Raw genomic sequence first — 25480 nt, forward strand, 5'->3', positions numbered from 1 at the left:
ACTTTATGACATTTTAACAGGAAATTTGTATAATAAACATGAATATATGAGTAATATTATTAAATAGAATTAACATTTTTGCATGTAGCAATTTCACGTTGCCAAATATTTTGAAATAACAAGAATTATGGAAAACCCTTGGTGACTTCGTAGCGTATTTTTTACGTTATAGGTGGCAAAGCAGCAGGAGGCGCGCCTGATGGAAAGTGGTAACCATCACCGATAGACATCCGTAACACCGAGGGGCCTTACAGGCCCTTGCCGGCCTTTAAGGACAGAGTACGCTCTTGAAGGTGCCCAAGTCGTATCGATTCAGAAAGCATATAGTTACGCATGGAGTACAAGTCAAAATATGTCTTAAAAAACTGGTGCCTTTTGAAACCGTAACACAATGATACTCAATATAGCTGATTGGATGTAGAATACCTGATTGGTTTGCACAAAGCCACAAACCTTTTAAAACTTTTTGCTTGTTCTTTCTGATAATTTATGGCGCTATAATATAACAACAGACTTATTCTAAGAATAAATACCCTGTACATTTCATACAACTGTATTTCGAAATGACATAATTTTAGTGTACGAATATATCGCAGATTAGTTTTTTCATTTATATAGAATACATTCAAAATTCTTGAGAAATCTTTCGTTGTAAAAATTCTAATTTTAGATAGTGACGGTTGTTGCGTACATTTTAAGCTTTTGTAAATAAGAAACAGATTTAGCAATTGTTTCTATTTATCATTTCAAATGTGTTATACGTAAAGATTTTAACGTCAATTTTTCGTACCCTTTTTATGATAAAATGAATGATGTGTGTGTCACGTGCGAAAACGAGTACCTGTCGAATTTACGTGAAAAGCACTTACAGCCAATATTCAGACAGATGATAGACAGATATTCACTATAACAGTTTTTCGGCTGGCGTTTTACGTTGGAAGCCCATTAACAAAAGATTTCATTACAGTGTCTATGTGAGAATATATTTGTTTTTCTGATGTTTTTAATATAGACGGACCGTCAAATGTGCCAACTGATGGTAATTGGTCATCAACGCCACAAACCATTTCCGATATCGCCTGGAAAGTAAGATTTTATGATGTGTGCTAATTGATTCCTTATCCTGATTGGTATTTTTGAATATCCTCAAAACCGACAAATTAAGCAAAAAATTATCTATTACATTTTTATTTTATTGAAAAACTCTTTTTCCACATGTATTCATTATTACAATAACGTCAATGTTTTAAATGCCGGTCATTTCTTAAATGCCATATTGTAAATCCCATTTTAATGTAATTTATTTACATTCCAAACCAAAAATATAAACCAATCGCAAATACGACTTATGCATCAAGGAGGTTGGACCCGCAAACATTTTTAAAAAATTATATGAACGAATAAACCATGGAGAACCAAGAAATTTAATGTCGATTCAAAAAAAACACATTCATACGTCATAATCTGATTTAAATATAACTTTCAAATGGTTCTGAAATTAATGCTCGATTTCAAGACTGGTCGTTATTACGTTAACAGTTGAACGGAGAAGATTTAATTACACGCAGACAAAGCCACAAGAACCGCCTAGGATAATGTCGGTATGAACCTATATTCGCTTAATCTAAGCGAAATAACAGAGTATTACACCCGTATTTATAGACAAGAAAAAGTAAGTACTTGAGTAAAAGTAATTACTTAAGTAACAATTTTTATTCTATAGTTAAGTCATTGATCGAAGATAGAACTGTCATAAATAAAATTTTAACAAAAAGAAAAACCGACTTCAAACAAAACACTATTTTAAAACAAATGAATATGCACGAAAAAGTAATAAAAATAATTGCGTATTCAACATATTTTTTAGAGTCTTCCTAAATTAAATGAAATGAAAAATATTAGACTACTTAAAAGTCGATTAACGATTATATCATGTAGTTATAGTTATTGGTATATTTGGAGCCGGTGTCAGCCACGGTGCCCTTGCCCCAACAATCAAAAGAAAGAAGCGATACGAGCCCCTTGATTGATCCAGTATATTATTGTGTAAAAGGTAATTTGTAAAAAACATATTTGTTAAAGTATTCTCGTATTGTTTTTTTGATAGATATACTGTAGGGTTTTATTAGCTGACACCGACTCCAAATATAACAATAATTATAACTACATGATATAATCGTTAATCGACTTTTAAGTAGTCTAATATTTTTCATTTCATTTAATTTAGGAAGACTCTAAAAAATATGTTGAATACGCAATTATTTTTATTACTTTTTCGTGCATATTCATTTGTTTTAAAATAGTGTTTTGTTTGAAGTCGGTTTTTCTTTTTGTTAAAATTTTATTTATTTTTTGATTTTAAGTGAAGCTGATGTTGACTAACTAATTTTTTTTAATATGGATAGATTAAGCGTTCCGTTTATATGAGTCAGAAACTACTTCGAGGACAATTTCAAAGGAAACTTGCGAATAAAGCAAAAATAGACTTTCGAAAATGCGGATTTAATACGTCACGCGGCGTAAACCACAAGGATCCCTCGAAAGAGCTGTAATCGAACTCAGCAAAAAAACTTTGAAAAAGACCAACTGTATTTCGTACATCATATGACATCACATCACATACACAAAATTTGATTAAAGATAGTAAGAAATTCTGCCCCATATCGCACCCTAACTGCGAGCCGTATAGGAGTTCCATCACTACATAGTATAAAACAAAGTCGCTTTCTCTGTCCCTATATCTTTAAATCTACGCAACGGATTTTGATACGGTTTTTTTTAAAAGATAGTGTGATTCAAGGGGAAGGTTTGTGTATATAATACATGAACAATATAGTAAAGAAACACTGATAATTTTAGAAGTTTGAGATGTGATGTCGTAAATAAACAAATTCTGTAGTATATTTAGTATAAGTATTGCACCCGTGCGAAGCCGGGGTGGGTAGCTAGTTGATTATAATATTCGACTATGATAATTACATAAACATAACCACATTACGGAAGGTGACTCAAATATCCAAATAACCTATAAATAAAAGATTCGACCGAGTATCGCTAACGTGCTCCTCAGAATTGTTCCGTTCCCTTCCGTTCCGTTACTTTGTCATGGATCCTGTGCTCAGAACCTTACCAAACTTTCACCAAATTACCCTAGAAGTATATATTTTATAATAAAAAAAGAATTTTCAAAATTGGTTAACGTGATTTTCAGTTATTCACCTATTTGTCGCGCATATACATAAGGCAAATTTAAGACTTATGTCGTTTTCACATGGATACCATCATCGGAAAAAAAAATAAAAAAAATGGGACCCCACGGGAAGCACTACCTTTCAAACAAAAAAAAATTATCAAAATCGGTCCACCCAGTAAAAAGTTATGAGGTAACAAACATAAAAAAAAAAAAAAGAAAAAAAAAAATACAGACGAATTGATAACCTCCTCCTTTTGGAAGTCGGTTGAAAAGTTAGAATTCTCAGCCAAGTAATAGTCATCGTTTTCTTTACTCAAGCATTACTTTTGAGGTGAAGTACTATTCTCTCTGTACGTTTTGAGGTTATTTTGTGGAATATTTTGAATGTAAAGTTTGGATGGCATCGAAGAAGTTTTTGCTGTTGTAGACAATAATATATTAGAAGAAATAGAAGTGCCTGAAACTAGAAATCCCAAAGTTTACTTTCGTGATGTGGATCCATTTAATGACTTGATTCGGAGGATTGTTTTAAGAAGAGGTTTCGTTTCTCCAAAAATGTTGTGATTCATATAATTTTACCAAAAATAACCGGCTTTTTAGAATCAGAGACACAAAGAGGGCTTCCTATAACCCCACTGTGTCAGTTGCTTACTGCGTTACGTTATTATGCTACTGGAAGCTTCCAAATTGTATGTGGAGACATCATGCATATTTCTCAATCGACAGTGTGTAACATAGTGAAGAGAGTTAGTCGAGCATTAGCAATGCTAATGCCAGATTTTATTAAATTTCCTGCCAATTTGAGGAATATAAAGGCCGCTTTTGAAAACCTGGGTTGTATTGGCAGAGCACCTGGACTGAAAAATATTGTAGGAGCAATTGACTGCACCCATATAAAAATTACCAAGCCTAGAGGCATTATACACACAGAGCAGGTTAGGATTGTATCATATTTTTGAATGATATTTAAAAATAAATCCTTTTCTAAAGTAGAAAACGATCTTTTTCTATCAGTTTCTTGCATTTTAAAATTAACGCAGTATAGATAATAAGATATACTTTATTGGCAAAAAGGTATTCAGAAATAAATTCAATGCACCGACACGATAGGGACTTTTTTTTAAGAAAGAAATGAATGCATAACCTTTCTAAGTAAAAAATCACGAGTCGTCATATAACCCGGAGGTAAAAGTAAACATTTAAATTTGGTAAGGTTATATCATGTCAAACGTTTCGTCTCTCCTAACATTATTTTTTGTACCGATTAAATTATTATTTAATTTGTACAAATAGATATACTTTAAATAACTCTATTACTAATATAGTATATATCAAATAAAGTAAAATCCAAAAGGTTATTGCTAGATCGTGTTAAATAATCTAGATTTTATGTTTACCTTTAAACGAAACGCAGGCGCGAAGTGTTGCCACATAGAATTCACAACTAAACGTCAAGTATGACTTAAACATTTGCTCAAGTAAGTAATGGGTGTTGCTCGATTATAGAATATAATTTGGTAATTAAGAATTCTAATCTCAAGTAATGACTTCATTAAGAAATTACTTAGCATCAAGTAGTTACTTGTCTATAAATATGGGTGTTAATGTCAAAAGCCTTTTCGGTATGGAAAGACCCTTAAAATATTATCTTTTAAAATTTATATTCAATAATGTTACTGTTTAGAAAGTGTTGCTATTAAAAAAAAACATTATTAATGCCCGCAAGAATAAAACTGATATAAAATAATATTAATGTTTAAACAGTGTTAATACTTAAAAAATATTTTTTAGTACCCCTAAAAGGATTAAAACGTGCACTTTTCTTTATTTTTTTTATTAGGACAATTAACAGTAGATACAATATCATATGAAATATCAAAATTATATTTCGATATAATCTTGGCAAATAATATTTACCAATAGTCTTAATACTAACATATTACCTAATATTTGATTATATTAGGTTTGGCAATAGCATTAAGTATTAAAAACATAAAATAGGCTTCAAGAGAGACTTTTTTGAACTTTAATAAATATTAATTAGTAAGTATTTGATATAAATATACCACGATTCCTAATCCACAAAGTCAGTAAAGCATGTACAAATTAAAAAGTTCAAACGTAGCGAGTTCATCGAAGTTCTGCCAAAAAATAATTTCCAAACAATTACTATCAGTATTAACACACACATTATGAATAAGTCAATTCAATATAATAAAACACAACTAAACTACTACAAAAATATTTCAATGATCAAAGTTTACCAATTAAAATGAAACATTTTCAATTGTCAGCTTCAGATTTCTTGGATTTCAATGAACATTCTTTAAATACTCAAATATCCTAATTTATAAAGTTAGTGACGATTGTTGAAAGTTAAAGGTGACGTGAATTTTCTTTAGGGTTGCTTGCAGTAAGATTCTGTAAGAATTCACTTAAAGTTTGTTGTCAAAGATTTCAAGAATGAGATCACTCGCTAACTAACTAACTTATAATACGTGTTTCCCATAAATGATCTTATTATTTTAATCAATGACACATATAACATTCTGACATTTCACATTTCACTCGTTCTCTGAGGTGAGATTCGATTTCCCTGTTACAGCCTTGTTAATAGCCCAATATCTCTCTGATTACCACTAGAAATCTCTTTTTATAGTTTTGTCCGGATGACCAATAACCATTAATTTGAACAATGGTATCTAGTCATAAATCCACATGAAAAATAAATATACATTAGTAAAATATACATTTTACTTTTTGAGTAACAATTAATTTCTAAGTGTTATTAAATTAACTCCTACTTATCTTTTAGAACCATAAAAAGCCTGCATACTCAAACTTTATTTTATAAAAAAATAATCTACGTGCGTAAATCATTTTTAAGCTTAATAAAAACTAATTCTTAAAACTCAGAATGCGAATGATTTATTCGTTTATATAAATCATCTGAATACTTACATCAAATTTTAAAAGCTCATATTTAATTGTAATAATAATATCTGCTTATTTAATAACAATATTTAATCTATTTCCCTATTAGTTTCAATACACAACTATACTTTTCTAGCACAGGTAGGTAACCCTACTTTTCAAGACATATTTTCGAACCAATATTAATTTTTATTACACTGTCCTTCTTGTCTAATTATTAAATTAAAATGTGGCAACATCATTAATACATACTACAACAAATTTGTTAAAAAAAAAAAGTTTGGTTACAGATTCTCATCAATAACAATATATTGTTTATCAAAGAAACGTTAAACAAATATATTATCTGTTACATGTACATAATATTTTAAAAACTAAAATGTACAACATTGATAATAATCTAATCGATATCAGTTAATGGAACAGAACAATAATTAGATTACAATCTTTATTATCAATACATCATCAAGCTGTTTACACAATTATTATATACGATCGTATTTTTTTTTAATTAGTTCAGATGTTTAAATTTTTATACATTTTAATTTGATACAAAAATCAGGGAAGTTTTTATAATATTTTTAGTGTGAAATATTTATATTCATAATGTAACTTTGTGGTAACTTTCTTGGTGGTAGGGCTTTGTACAAGCCCGCCTGGACAGGTACCACCCACTCATCAGATATCCTACCGCATTGACGAAGTAAGGAATAGTTAATATTTCTTACAGCGTCATTGTCTATGGGTGATGGTGACCACTTACTATCAGGTGGCCCATACGATCGTCCGACAACCTTTTCCATAAATAAATAAATGTGGGAATAACTTTTGTTTGTTTACATTTTCTGATTTCCATAAACAAAGCCACCTACTGATTATGTTAATAACACATTATTATGGGTGTTTTTGTGTTATAATTTTATGTTTCAGGTCGAACATAAGCTGTGTAGTGTGGTACATTTATTCACATAGGCACACCCGTTCACGTTTAATTGTTACCGGAGTGCATTGCTGTGAGTGTCACTTGTGCTTACAAAATGTCATAGTGTGCGTAAGAAGAATAATAGTACAGACAGCAAAAACAATTACAATACTCACAAATTTCCTTTTTTTAAAACCGCGATAGTTAATCATGTCTTATACTTTAGGTTCGCTTAACATGCTGTTCACGGCGCTATTAAATGAAAATGGAATGCTCGATTTAAAATATTATTACATTTTAGCGTCACTTCGATTTATATATTTTATTAATAAATAAATCGTATATAAAAGTAAATGGGGAAAATACATATATACAATCACCAATATTGGAGGTATCTATTGGGTTGGCAACTAAGTGATTGCCGATTTTGTGGATAGGTGGACTTTAGGCTTTTTTTGTTTTGTGAAAGTGGTCAAAGCACCAAACCTATATTTTTTTCTAATTGTTTAGACTTCTCACTTTAATTTAGTAAAAAAATATATATCGATTAGTGCCTTAGTTTTGTTTTTATCTCAATTAAAAAATAGAAGAACAGGACGTGCATTTCAAACATATTTTATTGTATTACTTCCGAAAAGGCAAGAACGCCTCGCAAGCACAAAAGAAGTTATATGCCGTATACGGAAATTGGGCCTTGAAAGAAAGGCAGTGTCGAAAATGGTTTGCCAGAATTCGTTCTGGTGATATTTCATCGGAAAATTCGAAAATCGGAAAATCGGAAAGATCTGGCTGTCCAGTCGAAGTCGATGGTACCCATATCAGGGCCATTATCGATTCAGATTGCACAACACGTCGTGATATTGCACAGAAACTCAATGTATCGCACACGTGCATTAAAAATGTTTGGATATAACAAAAACTCGTTTTATGGAAAAATTTCAAATTTTCCTTCTTGTTTGAAATCGGCAATCACTTAGTTGCCAACCCTATATTTAATTTTATAATGTGTACATATATTTTAAGACGCAAATTGTTTTACTTTTATTGTAGGTACTAGCTGTGCCCACGACCATATACGCGTTTGAATTTAACAAAAAAAAATATAATTGTAGCCTAAGTTACTCCTTATTATATCAGTTATGTGCCATTGAAAGTTCGATCAAAATCGGTCCAGCCGTTCCATAGATTAGACAGAAATTGTAAAAAATGTTATTTTGGTAATATGTACCGTGTATACATACATATGCATTGAGTAAAAAAGGGCTATTTTAATATTAAAAACAGACACTCTCATTTTATTATATGTATAGATAATAGATACAATGTCTATTACAATGGAAGGCCTTATCAATCCAATACCTTATAAATCATACAATTGACCGCTGCCCCCAAGATTGAAAAGCCATGACGTGTTAAGAAGGGTTCCTTAACTTACGCGCCTGGGGCCGTGCCGTTACTTCGCAGATTACAAAGACCAAATTTAAGTATATTTTATATCGTATAGGGCTACCTCTCTTCCACAAGTTTTACTTTCTGTATCAAAACTCAAAATATAATTTATTCAAAATCACCAAGAAGGTCTATATTTCATTTCTAGATTTAATAAACATAAATAGAAAATTTCTTGTTTATTTCCAATTGATATTTAAATTAATATTGATATTTGCTTTTTTCATGGCTTTTTTCTACTATAATATAACTGTATTGTACATATACACATAAATAAATAATAATTTAAATATGAGACAACATCACATACATTACTCTGATCCCAATGTAAGTAGCTGAAGCACTTGTGTTATGGAAATCAGAAGTAACGACGGTACCACAAACACCCAGACCCAAGACAACATAGAGAACTAATGGTAATCTACATCGACTCGGCCGGGAATCGAACCCGGGACCTCAGAGTGGCGTACCCTTGAAAACCGGTGTACACACCATTCGACCACGGAGGTCGTCAAATACACATACACATTGCTCTTAAAACACTATTTATTGATGGAAACCAAATTAATTAATAACAATATGGTAATTATTATAAAGATAATTTACAATAAAATTAAAAGGTGTTAGATAAAAATCATTTTCGAATAACATTACATTACTTAAACACTTCAGAATATTACTACGTATTTGAATTATCAAATTTACCAATAGATACGTAATTGATATCGGTTCCTTAAGGCATCATCGTCATCAGCCTCTTTAGCTCAGTGGCAGAGCACTGGTCTTGTAAACCAGGGGTCGTGAGTTCAATCCTCACAGGAGGCAGCGAGATGTGATCTTTATTTTTATTGTTATTCGTTGTCTTCTACGTCAGCCTGACCCAAAATAAAGTAAACCAGTATTATTGCAATATTTATAATAGTAAAATTAAAGTAACAACCAGTAAATATTTGACAAGGTGGCTATAAATAAATAAAATAAATATAGTTTATTCCACTACACCCTAATAGTAGTTACACACGTGTTTATAAATATCATGTGTATAGAAAAATGTTTCCTGACCTTTTGCTTTCCAGCTAAACGCAAAATATAATTAATAGCAAAATTAAGCAATTAAAAATTATTTCAACTCGCAATCTTCCAGTAAAATCCACTAATTGTTGCCACTGGTTCTTTTCTACTACATTTCGACACTTACTTTATATTTTGGAAACCTTATTTTTTAATTGACTTAGTAGAATCATACTTAATTCATGTCCAATATTTTTGAAAACAGCATTGAGTTTTGAAACCTTATTTGAAAATTAAAATGTAGCTACAAATCTATTTTTTTTATTTTCATTTTTGTTGTGTTTCTTTCGTAAATTAAGTAGTATGTAGTTGGTTGATTTTTTTTTTGGTAATTTTTTTTTAATACTTTTTTATAATTGTGCCGCATCCAAATAAACTTTTCTTTCTTTCTTTTAGGTATACATACATATATTTATCATCAACGTTGTTTAACATTTTACCATAACAGATGAGTGACTATTTCAAGATAATAATTTAGTCGTATTTGATTAACGTCTGTCTGTAGTTTCATTATAGAAAAAAAGTAACTTTATTTGCCATTATTGTATTTCGGTCAAATCTATGGAATATACACCGATGGCTTAAACCTTAAATTAATCCTATATTATTAGCAACTATTGAAAATAGCTTGTACGAGCATACTTGAATTATGTATATTTTGATTTTGAAAATATGTAACAAGAATGTTATCAAGATTTTAGTGATCACTATCATTAAAACTATGAATATCTGTATCTACCATTTGTTCATTGTGGTCAATGGTAACACTTTGTTCCGTAATTTGTTCGATACACAAGCTTAACTTGAGTCATAACGTCACAGCCTCTTTAGCTCAGTGGTAGAGCACTGGTCTCGTAAACCAGGGGTCGTGAGTTCAAACCTCACAGGAGGCATATTACAAAATAATTTTTATTAGATTTTCTAATGTTATGTTTGATATAGTATTGGTTTTTTACGTCGATATTATTTTATTTTGACTTTGTTTTTTACAGGGTATCATTTGTTGTTTGTAATAAAAATACTAAAAAAAATCATTATTCTTTCAAGGTCAAGAAGTATTGACCTTCTAAGTTATGAGAAACATTACGCTTATCCAAATTATATCTTAGAAAAATAATCGAAAAGGTTAAAAGTCACTGTGTTTAAATCTGTTCACTAAGGAATAAATTCGTTGCTCGTCGCCCGTATTCAAACCAAGATTAAAAAATCAAATGAACAAACCAATTCTTTTTTCAAATAATGCATTGTTTAAAATTTTAATTTTTTTATATTAAGACCTAACCGCATAACCTTTTTAGAATTTCTGTTATCGAATGTTATCGAAAGCATACGTTCAATATATCTAATATAATACTGTGTTATTTAACTGATATTAATATCAGAAGGGATTCATAACCAAAAAGATGAACATTTTTTTAAGACAAACAAAAACGCCTGTTGCAAAAAGTAAAAAAAGTGAAAGTAAAGTAACAGCCTGGTAAATATTCCACTGCTGGGCTAATGCCTCCTCTCCCATTATGGAGAGGGTTTGGAACATATTCCACCACCACAATGCACATGTGGCAGATTTCGATGAAATTAGACACGTGCAGGTTTCCTCGCGATGTTTTCCTTCACCGCCGAGCACGAGATGAATTATGAACCCAAATTAAGCACATATATATAGTGATGCTTGTTGTTCTAACCACTGGACAATCTCAGCTCTCAGAGATCTCAACAATGCAACTTTTAAATTTTAATCCTTAAGTATAATGTACCGTTATCTGTTCGTGCAATAAAACATAAATTAAATAAATAAATGTTGAAAAAATTTAATCAAAGAAGCATTATTAAGTTATTTAAAAAAATACGACAAACGAAATTTTATATGAAAAGGTTATATTTTCTTGGTTTATTTATGACATTAATTAATATCCTAGACTTTGGTTACAACTCTAATGCTCTAAGAGACCAGCCAGATAGACTGCCTAATAGTGCACAAGACACCAACAATATACGGAGACAACTAGTAATCTAAATGAAAATATTTTCTTGGTTTATTTATAACTAATTTTGATATCCCTCAACCGTTTTCATACATATATCTACCTTCATCACGAATGTGATGAAGGTAGATATATGTAGTGCACAAGGCACCAAGAATGACCAGAGATCTTTTCGTAGCTTTTATTTTTACCAAAAGGTTTACATATTTTACCAATGTATGACGAAAATGAAATGAAAATCAAACTGTACGCGCCAGCTTAGACTCGATTTAATTTTGAAGGCATTATACAAGCAAGTGTGAATACACAAGTGCTTTTCCCCGTTCTCTCATTATCAAATAGGACGGGAAAACCAAGATCGGAAGCAGCTCCGGCGTACGGATTTGAGTGCTTTCAATGTTTAACTATATGTCATTGATTTGAGGCTTTGTCTTCGTCTGGGTACGCACTCATCATATATTCTACGGCCAGATGGCAAATGTTGGGTGTGATTGTATTCCGGTTTGAGTCATTGTAACTACTCGCGTAAGGGACATGAAATGTTGGGAACAAACATTGGCGGAGCATTGGCCATGTGAGGAATGGTTTGTATTTATTTCAGCGCCAATGATGATTATTATTTTTTGTTATGATTATTATTGATGATTACTTTCAAAAAGCCTTATACGTGCGTCTCTTCCAATTTTTTTTTATTTACTTATTAATAGTTATATGGTGGTTTGAAAGCGAAGTGGTGACCACTTAACATTATGTAGGCAATTGATACGATGAAAATATATACACTATAGTTCAAATATTGTATTAAGGATTTTTAACATGATTTACAATATTTATCATAATATCGCAAGCCTCTTTAGCTCAGTGGCAGAGCACTGGTCTTGTAAACCAGGGGTCGTGAGTTCAATCCTCACAGGAGGCAATATAATATGTTTTCTAAGAACATATTTTTAATACCATCAAGAATAATTTTAACACAATAAAAAAGTCCAGTTTAGTAATATAAAAGACTTCGTATTACGCATATATAAAAAATTATAATATTGAAAAACGTTCATTAATTCAATCATATGATTTGATGAGGTTGTCACAGAACATTCCTTATTATTTTCTGAACGCGTGTGAGTGAGACGGACAAGTGTTGGTGTCTTTGTTGTTCCATACCCCTAACAACTTACTATATACCTTTCCTGATAATCGGTTGTAGTTTAGACGTCACAAACAAGCACGCTTATGTATTTATGTATATGACGGTACACGGTGCGCCATCTTGTTTTTCGTACTGGCTGGAAAAGAGTGTCAATGGAAGTTGGACGGCGCTCTAGTGAAGACTGAAGCGTCGCGGCGATGGTAACGAGGCAGCCATCTTGAATGATGAACATTCAAGATTTCCCGCGCACCACGTAGGCGACGAATCGCTAATGTCCAATAGTTTTTGTAACGAACGATATTTATAACTACTGTTAAATTATCTGTGTAATTTATTTGCTTAATTAAAACATTGTGAACAATAGTTTGAATATACGCCCACTTATAATTAATTATTCTGATATTGGCAGTAAAATGTCTATACATATATATGTATATTATAGCCTATTGTCGTCAAAGAAGAATTGAATATAAACAAACCATAGATTGACGTATTTAATTCGATTACCAAACAGATCAGCTATGTTATGAAATATATATATATTTTTGTACAATACAACACATCACATAACGACTTATATACAAATTAATTTTACATATAAAGTTTCCATGTCATTGTGCATCACGTTTCTTGAGATACTGGACGCTGATATACAAAAAAATATACTTATATCGATTAGACACTATATGTTACAGTTTTGAAAAACGGTATGACGTAACATAGGATGGTGTTCTATACTAAACACTGGAATACTGGACATTGTCATTTACTCGTATTCTATCGAGGCGCGCCAAAAGAAATTTAACTTCAAACAAAATAATTTATACTAATATAATATAAATGCGATAGTACAGTCTGTTTGTTACTATTGCACGACCGAAACACTGAACCGAATTCGATAAAATTTCTTAAAAAGCTAGCTTGAACTTCCAAAAACAACTCCAAAAAAGCGCGTGCAAAGGCAACTGACAATAAGGGTCTTTGATCAATAAGAAGATACTGAATAAATATTTCTACATAAAATGTGTAACTCTAAAGAATCATTACAAGATACAATTTCCCACGATTTCCGCAACAAAAGAAACATGTAAATAGAATTAGCTCCTTGAAAAAATATACTATTTGCTCCAAACTCAACCCACGATCCTTGGCGAACAAGAATTCCAACCCAACACTCCCGTATAATCGTTTATTCCTGTATATTGGGTCTTCTTCAACAATTCAAGCAGTATCCATTATAAGGCAAAGTCAATATCAGCCTCTTTAGCTCAGTGGTAGAGCACTGGTCTCGTAAACCAGGGGTCGTGAGTTCAAACCTCACAGGAGGCATAATGAGATATTAACTTTATTCGTTTAAGTTTTGCTGCTATAACTATGAACGATTAATATTAATCTGACATTGTATTAATTTAAAAAAAAAACGTTGATACATATATGTTTCATTAAAATAAAAAATATTTCAATGATTGTTTTATAAACATTGGTATTTACGATATCAATAACATATTTGTTTATTTTAAAATATCTACAAAATAAACAAATATATTTGAGAGAATTCAATAATGCGGTAATACGAGTACATAGGCTTTTCGCATAATACTTCAAGTTACTCGATATAAGTACATCGTACCACTTAAATTACTGATATCAATAAGTTTCCTTAATTTTTAAAAGATTTGCAAATTTATCAGTGTCTGCGTTAGGGAGGGGAGCAATTCAGTGACGGCATAGAGCGCCAAATTTAGAGAGCGCTAAGATCTGGAATCTTCTGCCTCCCGTTTAAAATACTCTGTGCATATAGTCGGTTCTCAAATGTCAACCCGTTTTGAACTTGGCGCTGAATGTCCATCCTGGAGCGCCTATATGGTTAAAGCCGGTTCTGAACTTTATAATAATTTCATTCACTACATGCAGATTCATTTGCGATGTTTTCCTTCACGAGGTGAATTATAAACACTGTTTAGTAAATAAAATCTCTTTTGTACACAGAAAAGTAAAATACCTGAGTGTGATAGTTGCAAGTGTATAATGTGCCTCGGAAAGCACGTTAATCCTTTGATCCTGAACCTGAACTCCTCCTAGTCTTGCTGGTCCATGGAATTATGAAAGGAACGGATTACAGAGTGCACCTGTATTTGCGTGTTTGTATTATGTCATGGCTGAAATCGGAAAGAACAACACCTACATAAATAATAGCTTATATTATTTCGATATTGAAATAACATATTTAAATATGGAATATATTTAAATAACGTGTGGCGCTACAAAAGAACTAAAACAAACGTGCCATCTTTGGTTGCGCGATAACTACGCAAACAACAGTATAATAGTTCGCCTGTTACTCCATCGTCATTATAGATCCATGGTTATTACTTGAATATGGGTATTTTATTTTTATTTTATGCAATAGGTTGGCGGACGAGCATATGGGCCACCTGATGGTAAGTGATCAACATCACCTATGGGTGATGTTGATTACAGAGTCACTGTCTGTTGTCTATGGACAATGACTCTGTAAGAAATATTAACTATTCCTTACATCGTCAATGCGCCACCAACCTTGGGAACTAAGGTTATGTCCCTTGTGCCTGTAGTTACACTGGCTCACTCACCCTTCAAACCACCCTTGTGTTCCGGACACAACAATACTGCGTACTGTCGTTTAGCGGTAAAATATCTGATGAGTGGGTGGTACCTACCCAAGCGGGCTTGCACGAAGCCCTACCACCAAGTAGTAGAATTTCATAATATTTTATTAAACTAGATAACGTCCACAAAGGTATAAGCTAGATACTTCTTAACGTCACCAATGTGACCCCAAGCTTGGGAACTATGATTTTATGTCCCTTGTGTCCAAGGTAGCTCTCGTTAGGCTAGGTGATTCAGTGCTCTAGGGCCTCGGAACTCAGGGAGCCCTCAAATCTAAGATTTGAAAAGGCCGAAACATAGATATTAAATATTCTTATTTTATACCTATCCAGACGAGTTAAGAGTCGAGATGGCCCAGTGGTTAGAACGCGTGCATCTTAACCGATGATTGCGGGTTCAAACCCAGCCAAGCACCGCTGTTTCATGTGCTTAAATTGTCTTTAATTTGGCTTCTCGAAATGAATTACATTTCATGCTCAGCAGTGAAGGAAAACATCGTGAGGAAACCTGCATGTGACAAATTTCAAAGAAATTCTGCCACATGTGCATTCCACCAACCCGCATTGGAACAGCGTGGTGGAATATGTTCCAAACCTTCTCCTCAAAGGGAGAGGAGGCCTTTAGCCCAGCAGTGGGAATTTACAGGCTGTTGTTGTTGTTGTTGCAGACGAGATTGCATAAAGCCTACCACCAGGTAGATATAATACCATTATCTATATTAATATTATAAATGTGAAAGTGTCGATTGCTCTTTCACGACCAAACTGCTGAACCAAATTCGATGAAATTTGGTATGAAACAAACTTGAACTCCATGAAAGGAAATAGTCTTCTTTTCTTGTCTAACGCATGACAACCAACACCCTAAACGTGTGCGAAGCCGGGAATGCTAGTAAGTATTAAAAAGAATATTTACTACAAAAACTAACTTCCACTAAAGTTCCCATAAGACATGATTTAATGGAACCCCATATACTCTACTGCAAACGAGCAGAGTAAATTTAGCGTAACACCATGGTGGGCCATACAATAATAATCGTCGCTGCATACAAACCACCACTAAACGCACGTCTTGCCATTAATGCTCCCATGGACGTATTTAATGGTTACACTTATTAGGATAATGGCGTCGTATTACAACCTTTTATTTATTTACTCTTTATTGAACACAATATGCAATATATAAAGCAAACAAGGATTTAATTACTTACATTTATCTCTTAATAGAGGTTTCCACAATAATACATGACAAAATTGGACATAGTATGCACTCACCATTAACTTCGATAATACATAACTCGACATAATTATAATTTACTGGGCATACGCAACCCTAATAATGGTAGCTAATATTCGTATGTAACATTTCGTAAATAGTTCAATGCGTTTTACTACCAGATATGAGACCTGACTAATTAATACTATCTCTACTATAAATGAGGAATCCTAATTGGCAGACTACTAAACATATATACATAAAACTTACCTATAGATGCAGAACGCTTCTGAGAGGGTTTAATTAATCTTTATCATTACATAGTATAAAACAAAGTCGCTTACCGTTGTCTGTCCCATTGTATGCTTAGATGCTGTTTGCTAGTTAATATTAATAAAATACCGGAAAATATAACCAATTTACCATTCCAAAATTTAAAAAGATTATTAAGACTAAATTAATAAACAAATCATATTATTCATTAAAAGAGTACTTTTTAGAAAGAAACGCCTGGAGTTAGGCTCGGGTTCCATAATAGGACACTAATTACTGTAAATTGCACGTTTACAACAGCATTGTAAATCTGTTTATTTAAAAAGAGCAACTATGCAAGTTTCTTGCCATTTCTTCTCGCTAAAAGCTGCTTTCCGAAAAGGTGGTATAGTATTTAATTGTTCGCGATTCAAAAACGTATCATTGTGAAGTTTCCTTTAATAAAATTGATTTGATTTGATTATAAATGTGAAAATAACTCTGTGTGTCTGTCTGTTTGTCGCTCTTTCACGACCATACCGCTGAACTGAATTTCATGAAATTTGTTACGAAGGAGCCCCAAGAAAGGACAAAAGCTTTTTTTGTCTTACACATGACGATTAACAACCAATACTCTTAAAATCGAGTAAAGCTGCTAATACTAATTAGTACTATATATTAAAGGCGCAATAACACGTCGCAGTTTCACGCGCTGGAAATTTAAACTCACTATCTGACAATCCGAAATTCAGGATCTTTAAAAACAATACATTTTATTAACATAAGAATTAATAACATTAAATGCTTAAATATATACAAATATCAACTAAAACTACTTACTGTATAAATCTTGACCGCGTGGAATGGTAGCACGAATGCTAGCAGCATTTCCCCGTTGAATCACAAATCCTCTGGGCAAAAAACGAACCAGCGCTCCTGTCGCCAGTATAGGCAATGAGACAGAGTGTTATACTTTTGATAAAGCTTTTTGCACCACTACTCCAAGAGCCAAGCATTTCGACAGCAAAATTAATCTTTTGATTACATTAGTGATTTATATTAAATCACAACGTATTTTAATCATCTGAGGTTACCTTTTGTTGAATGTTTGTATTACCAAAAATAAATACATTGTAAGCAAATAAAAGATACCGATGAGAAGCTTCTGGAATTATTATGTCAACAATGGGAAAACACAATGGCTTTCCATTCTCCAATATGCCATGACATAAAAAATAAAAAAAAGATAAAAATAACTTTAACCTTAAAACAAAACAGCAATTCTAAAATAACACAATTATGTAAAACATATGACATTTCATTTCATTTCAGTCCGAAAATCCAGAATAGCGAGATTTTTAAGACATTTTCTGCCTCGCACAACCACTCTCTTGAACCAGCTTTCACTGGCGGTTTTTCCGAACTGATAAGACTTGGGAACCTTCAAGAAATGAGCGTACACCTTTCTTAAACCCCTTGCAAGCTCCCCGGTGTTGCAGATGTCCATGATCCAGCTATCACATTAAAATATATATATGTACATAATTCTCTTTTATCAAGCCTTAAAGGATTTCTAGTGTTCTCACCTCGAGTAGAAGATGGAACCTCGACCACACCACGCTACTCCAACACTTAGTTTTATGGGGCAGTTTTAATTCAATACAATGTAAAATTTAACATGAGAATTCAAAAAAACTTTTAAGGGCCTACTAACTACTTGAATAAAGAATATTTCGATTTCCATATCCGTTGTGTCGTGCGGTATTTAATCGAAGTGGAAGATGCGATTATCAAGGAAAATCGTCTTTTTAAGACGTCCCCATTATTATTATTATCTACAGCAATAAAGTAAAAGTAAAGTAACAGCCTGTAAATTTCCCACTGCTGGAATAAGGCCTCCTCTTCCATTAAGGAGAGGGTTTGGAACGTATCCCACAACGCTGTTCCAATGCGTGGCAGAATTTCGATAAAATTAGACACATGCAGGTTTTCTTACGATGTTTTCCTTCACCACCGAGCACGAGACGAATTATAAACACAATTAAGTACATACATATGCATATAGTGGTGCTTGCCTGGGTTTGAACCCGAAGTCCTCGGTTAAGATGCACGAGTTCTGACCACTGGGCCATCTGAGCTCTATTGATATATTGTTGCCTAAACAGAAACATGTGAATGCGAAAAACATTCCTTGTGTAACTTCGACTTAAATAGAGTGCCTATTGAAATGTTTAGTGATAAAAACACGAAATTAAACAATGTAGGTATAATACGTCAAGACACATAATATAATATATATTTTTTATGGTATAGGTTGGCGGACGAGCATATGGGCCACCTGATGGTAAGTGGTCCCCATTACCCATAGACAATGACGCTGTAAGATATATTAACTATTACTTACATCGTCAATGTGCCACCAACCTTGGGAACTAAGGTGTTAAGTCCCTTGTGCCTGTAGTTACACTGGTTCAGTTACCCTTCAAACCGGAACACAACAATACTGAGTACTGTAGTTTGGCGGTAGAAGTAAGTGGGTGGTACCTACCCAGGCGGACTTGCACAAAGCCCTACCACCAAGTTAACTATTATATATATTACAACATATATAATATACATATATTATTAATATATATTTAATATATGTATTATAAGAACCTTGTATCAACATTATGTACATTAATAGTCTTCTTTGTTTAACTAAATAGTTATATTATAACTTAAAATATATAATGTAACGTCGTAAGCCTCTTTAGCTCAGTGGCAGAGCACTGGTCTTGTAAACCAGGGGTCGTGAGTTCAATCCTCACAGGAGGCATCGATTATTTTTGATTAACAATTTATAATATAATTTGTTAACTATTTTTGTATACATTTGAGTTATATTAAACTTACTATAGATCTATCTACATATTTCTAATAACATACATTTATAATAGCTAAGCGCTATAGAACATATCTATATGTAGTTACTTTTGCGTGCGGCTTCCTGCGTGAGATAAAGAGATAAGCATAGTTATAACTATATGTTACTATGACATAATTATAATTAACGACGCCACTGTCATTTCAGAGAAAATATCCGCTCCGGGCGCTTTAATATTATTGTCAATAATATACATGAACATGTTTTTTTTTCTATATGTTGCTTACATGCTTTGTATTAATTATTGTTTTCATTTATTATCTAATAATTTGGATTTCTTAGGGGCTTTTTCTTATTACGATCACTGCTATGCTCGTGTAATAATTTCCGGTGAATAGGAATGTTATGGAATTTTCTAGTAGACATACAAATATCCAAATTATTTGAATAAGTTCGTATAAACGATTACTATATCAGTTCTAAAAATGGATATTTTATGTATAACATTAATACGTACCAAGTGATTAGTAAAAAACTGCCTGTAAATTTCCCACTGCTGGGCTAAGACCTCTTCTCCCATTAAGGACAGGGTTTGGAACACATTCCACCACGCTGTTCCAACGCGAGTTGGAGGAAGTCACATGTAGCAGAATATCGATGAAAATTAGACACATGCAGGTTTTCTCACGATGTTTTCCTTTTCTGCCGAGCACGCCGAGCACGACTTTAATTATAAACACAAATTAACAACATATATATATAGTGGACAGTGGTGCTTGCCTGGATTTGAACCCGAAACCATCGGTTAAGATGCTCGCGTTCTAACCACTATCCATCTCAGCTCAAGTAATTAAAGTAAACAAATTAATAAAATTCAACCTGTAACCATTTTGAGGTTATTTAAAGATACACACATACATTTCGGCACGCACACATTCATTTGCGTGCGTGAGTATGGTTGAATGAATGGATCAAATAAAAGTAATCTCTTATCGAGTTTGGAGAGGGTTCGCTTCACACAATGTTCATCTTTACATTACCTTATTTCAGCTAAGTAATTGTATTTCTACAGACACTTCTTTACGAGTTTTTTAAACGTTTAATCTTAATTTACATCCTACATAGAACTGAACCTTTTTTTTAAATAAATTTAGAACAAAAATTCGTCCTATTAAATAGTATGATGTGCAGCAGAGATGTGAGTTGACTAAATATACAGAGATTGATGGAATTGATTGATTACTAGTAGTTGCCGGCGGTTTCTCTCGCATTTTAAGATATTGTTGTCAGGCAAGAGGCAAAAATGTAGCCTATGTCCTTTCTTATACATAAATAAATATGAGACAACATCACATACACTACTCTGAATCCAATGTAAGTAGCTAAAGCACTTGTCATGGAAAATCAGAAGTAACGAAGGTACCACAAACACCCAGACAACATAGAAAACTAATGATAATCTATATCGACTCATCCGGGAATCGAACCCGGGATCTCGGAGAGGCGTACCCGTGAAAACCGGTGTACACACCAATCGACCATGGAGGTCGTCGTCTCTCTTGTAGTTCAAGTTTGCTTTATACCAAATTTCATCAAATTCGGTTCAGCGGCTTAGTCGTGAAAGAGCGACAAACAGACATACCCAGTTGCTTTTAAAATTATAATATTTATATTTATATCATTTATTCCTGTGTTGGAAATATTATAGCGCATAGCTGACTCATTAGGTATGAGAGTCCTTAGTCTCATAATCTGATGGTGAGACAAAACGACAAGACTAAGGATGTTTTGATGCGAAACTAATAGCTACAGTTAGTTATATTTCCAGTCGCTACTGATAAAAACCCCATATAATTTTACTATCCATATTTCAATTTATGTAAGTTATTAAGTTGCAACTTAAAGCACGCCGGGGTCTTCTAACCTAGTCTTTGAAAAGAGTGGGTCAGACAACTCGTCAGCTATGAAACCCTGGTTACAAGAAATAAAGTTATTAAGCAATAAGTTATAGAGGAGTGGAAATATTGAGTGAGGGCCCCGAATATTTTTTCCTATGCACCGGCGCCTTGCCCACCTAGCAACGAGCTGGTAGGTTCCACCTACTCATCAGTAACAGTCAAACAGCAACATGCAACATTGTTGTGAAGTCTGTAGCTACAGCCACAAGGTTCGTAACATTTAAACTACAAAAACTGATGGCCATTGGCAAATCTACTAAGGAATTAATATTAACCATTCATATTCATTCTTACTGCTCTGATATTCGCGCTTATTGGCGCTTGTGACCGCCCGTACATCATATAAAAACTCGTACATAACCGTTCGAAGTTTGGCGGGTAGTTAGTGTACTGTTCCATTGTAATAAAGCCATGAAGATTCTTGACCATGACATCACCAGCCTCTTTAGCTCAGTGGTAGAGCACTGGTCTCGTAAACCAGGGGTCGTGAGTTCAAACCTCACAGGAGGCAAGAATTTTCATTATAGGTTTTCAAATAAGCCTTTTTATATTTTTTTATTTATCTATATTGTTAATCTACTATGAAAGTTTTCTTAAATATTATTCTCTTGTAAAAAAGTTAGATATAATAATCTATCATCAGTTGTGATAAATATTATAGCTACTTTACTTTTACTTGTTGTATGTCAAAATACATAGTTACGAAATAAAAAAAATCTCTTAAAAAATGTCAACATGTGAAGATGTCATGTATGTCTATTTTTACAATATTTTAATGTATAAATATTTATATATTTATAGACTACTGAAAAACACAGTGTTTTATAAATGAAAGCTGTATGTCGCATATTTTTACTAGTTTTAAAGGTCTCTGAAAATAATTCATACAATTTTTATTAGTTATCGTTTTCACAGTCTTATGAAGTGTCTGTATAGTCATAAAAATTTCATACTCGACTATGTACTTGAATATAAAATATGCGGCATACTGGGATTAGAAAAGTTTGTAAAAAAATATAATAAGCTAAATAAATATATATCTCATTACCTTTTGTTATTATTTCGTAATTGTTACATTTCACAGTATGGCAAACTGTCAAACGATTAATAATTTATAAGTATTAATAATTACTATACAGTATTAATAAACAAAAAAAGGCTTTATACTTTGTTGTGATAGTTTCATGTCACATATATAAAGTAAACGTGTCCTGAAACTTATAACCAAAATAATGAAAGTTCGAAATCACCCAAAATCGTCTACTTTGTGGTAGGGTTTTGTGCAAACAAGCTCGCCTACGTAGGTGCCACCCCTATATTCTACCGCCAATTATCATTACGTAGTATATAATTATATATATAGCATTTTTAATTATAATACAACAATTAGAATTACTTTTTATAAAGAGTGAGTGAGCCAGCGTAACTACTGCCACAAGGGACATAATGTCTTAAATGTCATGGTTGATGTTAGGAATGGTTAATATTTCTCACGGCACTAATGTATATGATCCGTTATGACCACTTACCATATCCCCCCCTACCTACCTATATAATAAAAATAATCGGATTAGTAGTTTATGCGTGACTCCAAAACATTCAACACACAAAAAACTTACTTCTATATAACATTAGAGCCGAGATGGCCCAGTTCTAACACAGGCAAGCACCACTGTATATTCATGTGCCTTATTTGTGTTACTCGGCGGTAGCGGAAAGCATCGTGAGGAAACTTGCATGCCTAATTTCATCGAAATTCTACCACATGTGAATTCCACCAATCGGCCATGGAACATCGTGGTGGAATATGTTCCAAACCTTATCCTCAAATGGAGAGATCTTATCCCAGCAGCAGTGTTGTGGTTATTTTTACTATTGATAATATTAGAATGATTAATTTTATATTAATAATAATCCAAAAAGAAATTTTTAATAGAAAATCTTTCAAATGCTCTATGAAAATAGATTGAATATTATTTAACACGACGTTTTAATGCAAGCAAAACAATGGCGGTGGCTCGCACCGCTGGTCACTTACAGCCCATTAGAGCTTCGCCACGCGGAAGTTATGGAGGGCCCAATGTATTATGAATTTTATATAATCTATGTCAATAGAACTTGTGTGAAACGACGAAATTTCCAAGCGAATACGTTCTCTATTACAATAAATGTTTCAAATTATTAATATGTATTGTTAATACAGTTCGCTTTCTATATTATTTTAAATTATCTTATTTAACTATTGATAACAGTATATAGATAATAATTTCATTATTACAGAGTCCTACATCCTTGGTACTATACCCCTTTTCGAGCAGCGGAACCTGAAATGGGCCTCTTGAAACGGGTTATATCATCATCATCATCGTCATCATCAGCTCGTACCCGTCCACTGCTGGACATAGGCCTCTCCAAGTGCACGCCACTGTGGTCTTTCTCCGGCTACAGGTTATATAGCATTCCTTAAAACTACTAGTCTGCGGAATCGTGATGATACAACACATATGCGGCCAAACCATGTAATCTTCCTCACATGACTCGGTGTAGCTTTTCTTTGGGATGGTATTGCCCCCATTAGTGTATACGAGGTCATTCCAGTTGCTATCTTCAACACCACTTGGAATAAAACATGCAAGGCCTCTATCTCATCCTTCTATGGCCCTAGGGTAATGCCCTATCTTTAGCGCCCCAGGCGTCGAGGCTTAGGGACGATGACTCTATAGTTCTGTATCATGTATGGCTCCTGACATCGACTCCCTGCAAAGTATCCCCAACTCTACTGCTTGTAGGGATAAGATTCGTCCAACCTTGTGAACTTGCATTTGCGGTTCCACACTGGGCGTGCCTCCTTCTGCCCGACATCCTACTCTTAAATAGCATTCTGCCGTACTATTAAACGTTATAAATAAAAGCAATGTGATTTAGCCATAGACAACTTTACTGCTTCTTCCGCTCCCTAAGTAAATTCAGCGGCACAGATTTTTGTTTAGAATTCTTTGATAGAAAGAATTCAATCCAATAATATTTTCATATAACTTTTTCGACTTGCACAGCGTATTTATGAAATATCCTTGAGCTATAGCTAATAGCCTATAGTCTTCTATCCTAATCAATCTATTAGTGAAAATGGATTCAAACTCCACCCACTATTTCCTGACATTAACGCGAACATACACACAGACAAACGTCAAGTGGTATTCCATTTATAAAACCGTAACAACATATAGATCTGTAGAATTGTACTACACCTACCAGCCAGCATGATTTCGAGATAATCCTATTGTTAGCGATTGTTTCAAGTTCCATGCACCCAATGAACAATCCGCACTGCATAATACTCTTGTGCTATCGAGATTCCCGATAGCGTAAGGGTATAATGCAGTACGGATTTGATATTGATATACCTAACAATAGCTAATACTGTCAGAGCCAGGATCGTTTGGAAAAAATATGTTTAGTATAAAAGTTTTAGTTTTATTTTAAAGTATTATTATTATTTTAGTATTATTATTTATTACAAAGTAACTAATGACAAAGATTATATGTAAGACTAGCTATGCCCGCGAATTAGTGAGCGTTTGAATATAACAAAAAAAATATTATTGTAGCTTAAGGTACTCCCATTAAAATCGCTCCAGTCGTCCAGAGATTATCCGGAACAAACAGACAGACAAACAGGCAGTTTTTTTTGGTATATGTACGTGTTTACGTACCTATGCATTTAGTAAAAAACGGTTATTTTGATATTACAAACAGAAACTCCAATATTTAATTTTGTAAATTGTAAAATTTTTAATATTAACCAAACCAATGACAAAATTATGTTGAAATAACATCAG

General features: G+C 33.0%; 6 non-coding genes across 6 annotated transcripts; all 6 read left to right on the forward strand.

Moving 5' to 3' along the window:
• The first annotated feature begins 9251 nt into the window (after positions 1–9251).
• On the forward strand, positions 9252–9323 carry Trnat-ugu. Its single transcript has one exon. It is a non-coding gene; the product is annotated as a tRNA-Thr (tRNA).
• Positions 9324–10390: 1067 nt separating this feature from the next.
• On the forward strand, positions 10391–10462 carry Trnat-cgu. Its single transcript has one exon. It is a non-coding gene; the product is annotated as a tRNA-Thr (tRNA).
• Positions 10463–12401: 1939 nt separating this feature from the next.
• On the forward strand, positions 12402–12473 carry Trnat-ugu. Its single transcript has one exon. It is a non-coding gene; the product is annotated as a tRNA-Thr (tRNA).
• A 1485-nt stretch (positions 12474–13958) lies between these two features.
• Trnat-cgu lies at positions 13959–14030 on the forward strand. Its single transcript has one exon. It is a non-coding gene; the product is annotated as a tRNA-Thr (tRNA).
• Positions 14031–19563: 5533 nt separating this feature from the next.
• Trnat-ugu lies at positions 19564–19635 on the forward strand. Its single transcript has one exon. It is a non-coding gene; the product is annotated as a tRNA-Thr (tRNA).
• A 2445-nt stretch (positions 19636–22080) lies between these two features.
• Positions 22081–22152, forward strand: Trnat-cgu. The gene has a single exon. It is a non-coding gene; the product is annotated as a tRNA-Thr (tRNA).
• Positions 22153–25480: the final 3328 nt, after the last annotated feature.

Source organism: Vanessa cardui, chromosome 16 (genome assembly GCF_905220365.1).
Source record: "Vanessa cardui chromosome 16, ilVanCard2.1, whole genome shotgun sequence".
Taxonomy (NCBI): Eukaryota; Metazoa; Arthropoda; class Insecta; order Lepidoptera; family Nymphalidae; genus Vanessa; species Vanessa cardui.